The 3,245-nt window shown below is 49.4% G+C and overlaps 1 protein-coding gene across 1 annotated transcript in view; it reads left to right on the top strand.

The window, feature by feature from the left end:
* LOC107121480 (arylacetamide deacetylase-like 4) overlaps positions 1-3,245 on the top strand; it is a 27,942-nt gene that overhangs the window by 11,955 nt on the left and 12,742 nt on the right. The window lies entirely within an intron of this gene.

The following is a 3,245-nucleotide window of genomic DNA, read 5'->3' as shown; positions in this document are numbered from 1 at the left end:
GAATGCCAGTAGGGGGCACGAGAGGTACAGGGAAACCTGGGGGAACCAGGCAAGGTGCCCTTGTGGTAACTGCACACCTTGTTCCCTCTAAGCTGTGGCGTCTTGTGAGCACAAATTCTCCTTTGTGAGCTGCTGGCATTAAAGTTGTGAGTGAGCGATTTGGCTACTGCATAAAATTAGTTTGCTCTGGAGCCCTCCTTCCTGAGCGGAGACAAAAATGTGTGAGCCAGAGGCTAAAAAACTTTGAGCTGGCTCACACTAACTCAGCTTAGAGGGAACACTGGTGGTAACCAAGTATTTTTACGTGTGTTGTTCTGAACATGAAGGGGGAATCCAGGGGGAAACTTTGGTGGCTCCCAGCGGCAAAGGGAACACAGCACCTGAGGAACGCTAAAGCAACAGAGATAGATTCAGGTGGTATACAGAAGTCTCACTTGTTATTTAGGGTTGTTCCCTTTTAGATGTGTGAACCCACAGCCTCACGCTCCGGCTCTGCGTGCTGCAACCACAGCCACTCCAGACGCCAAACTGGCAAGGGGCGGCTCCCTTGATTAAAGAGGCTACTTCCTCTCCAGTCTTTGGTTCAGTTGGGGGCGGGGGAGCACTCACGAGCAACGCTGCTTCAAACGTCAGCTTTAGAAAATGCAGTACGGTTTATTAACAACCAGCGATATGGAAAAAAGCAAAAAAAAATATTTCAAACTGTCATAAGCAAAACGGGAGCTATAAACAAGTGCAAAAATTCCTCTCCGTTGACTGTCTGAGTCACTGTATTAAGCAAGTATCAAAACAACGGAGGCTGAGTTATTAGTTCTTGTTTACAGCTTGGGGAGGAAACACCAAGCCAGTTTGGTGTAGTGGTTAGGAGCGCAGACTGTAATCTGGGAGAACCAGGTTTGAGTCCCCACTTCTCCACATGTGGCTGCTGCTGTGACCTTGGGTCAGTCACAAGTTCTTTCAGAGCGTTTTTTTTTGGTTCTCTCAAGAGCCGTTTCTGTCAAGAGATCTCTCAGCCCCACCTACCTCACAGGGTATCTGTTGTGGGGAGGGGAAGGGAAAGGAGATTGTAAGCCGCTCGGAGACTCCTTCGGGTAGTGAAGGGTGGGGTATAAATCCAATCTCCTCCTCCTCCTCCTCCTCCTCTTCTTCTTCTTCTCAAGCTCACTCCCAAGATTGGAGCTGGAAGATGCTTTGCAGATGTTAAACTAGCATTCCTCCAGAAGGCCTGAACCACTGAAGCAACTGACAACTTTGACTTGCAGTTCAAGCATCTATAAGGGAGCAAACTTAAATAACAAGTGATACTTCCATGCAAGTGAGTACATGGTCTGAAGCAATAGAACAAACGTTGAGTCCAGGGGCATCTTTCAGACCAACAAAGTATAATTCTGGGGATAAGCTTCTGTGTGCCTGCACACTTCTTCAGATACCATATCAGATATTAGATGCTATCCGAAGAAATGTGCGTGGACACGAAAGCTTATACCCAGAATAATACTTTGTTGGTCTTAAAGGTGCCCCACTGGACTCCAACTTTGTACTAAAGCAATGGAACGAGGAAAATCTTCTCATGTCTAGTTGTACCTTTCCAGGATTTGATGGGTGGAGGCATCCACAAGCATATTTGACACCCTTGAGCAATGTTCCCTCTAAGCTGCGGAGTCTTGTGAGCAGAAATTCTACTTTGTGAGCTACCGGCATTAAAGTTGTGAGCGAGCGATTTGGCCACTGCATAAATTAGTTTGCTCTGGAGCCATCCTTCCTGAGCTAAGACAAAAATGTGTGAGCTGGAGGCTAAAAACCTGTGAGCTAGCTCACACTAACTCAGCTTAGAGGGAACACTGCCTTGAGCCATGCTCACTTTAGCTGCATCTGCCCTCCCCAGTGTTCCTTCTAGGCTGAGTTAGTGTGAGCTAGCTCACAGGTTTTTAGCCTCCAGCTCACACATTTTTGTCTTAGCTCAGGAAGGATGGCTCCAGAGCAAACTAATTTAGGCAGTGGCCAAATCGCTCATTCACAACTGTAAGGCCAGGAGCTCACAAAGTAGAGTTCTTGCTCACAAGACTCCACAGCTTAGAGGGAGCATTGCCTCCAACTATTTCTCTTGGGAACAGGGGCAACTATACATCCCAGAAATGTAATGCACACAGCTGGTTGATGTTAGGACAAAACTTCCAAAGTCAACACCATGCTTAGTTTTTGACCACATCTTAGGGTGGAGCTTCCCCAAAGCATACAGTGCTTGTCCTGCCAAATCAAGATGCCCCCTCAGCATAGGATCCCAGCAGCGAGAATTAAAGCAAAAGGATTAAGAGGAGGGAGACAAGACATGGAATAAGGAAGGAAGTCGAATCAAGGAAACCATCGAGACAGAGGCAAGCAGGCAACTGACCGACATTGCGCCATTGGGACAGAACTGCCAGCCACGTTCAGGAAATTGGCAGCGGTGTCGGTTTTTTGCAGCATGCTCTGTGCCCCCGTGCAACAACTGTTCAGGAACCCGAAGCACAATGCCAGCTTCTTAGTTTGTTGGGATTTCTGGGATTCCGAGCTTGAGAACAATTACTCAGGAATCTGGTGGCATCTGAAGGACTAACAACGTCGATTTCAATGTGCATTTTTGGTGCTGAAATAAATTTTGTTCGTCTTCAGGGGGCTACTGAACTCTTGGGTAGTTTTGCTGCTTGAGACTCAACACGGCTACCCTTCTGATATAGCTGAGAGCTAGAGACAGGATGAAATTTCATATGATATTGAGCTGCCTACGTTTTGACAGGGCCGGCTCACTCACTAGGCAAACTAGGCATTCACCTAGAGTGCTGGGCCCTGGATGGGGCGCCGAGCTGTGCCTCCCCCCCTGCCAAAAGCCCGCGAGCAGCTCTCCAAGTGTCAGCACTTCGCTAATTGGGGAGAGGCATCCGGTAAGCATCCCGCGCCTGGAGACAGGAACCCCCCCCACCTCCCTCCCAAACTGCCTTCAGAAGCGGAGCACAAAAGAAATCTCTCTTCTATCTTGGAGGGTGCTGCAGGAACGTGTGGGGCGTGCTCGCTGGGTCTGACAGCTGTGGGGGGGGGAGGAGGCGGTGGCTGTGGTAGCAAAAGAGTGGCTGGCTCCAGAGGTGTCCAGGCCCGACCGGGAGGTTGGCATCTGCGCCACAAGGCAGCCTCGCCTAGGGTGCAGAAACACCTCGAGCCGGCCCTGCGTTTTGAAGGCCATTCCTTCCTTCCTTCCTTCCTTCCTTCCT

This window comes from Gekko japonicus, unplaced genomic scaffold (genome assembly GCF_001447785.1).
Source record: "Gekko japonicus isolate JY-2015 unplaced genomic scaffold, Gekko_japonicus_V1.1 scaffold6223, whole genome shotgun sequence".
Lineage (NCBI taxonomy): Eukaryota > Metazoa > Chordata > Lepidosauria > Squamata > Gekkonidae > Gekko > Gekko japonicus.
Note: the sequence above shows the minus strand (reverse complement) of the source record. Positions and strands in the feature narration are given on the sequence as shown.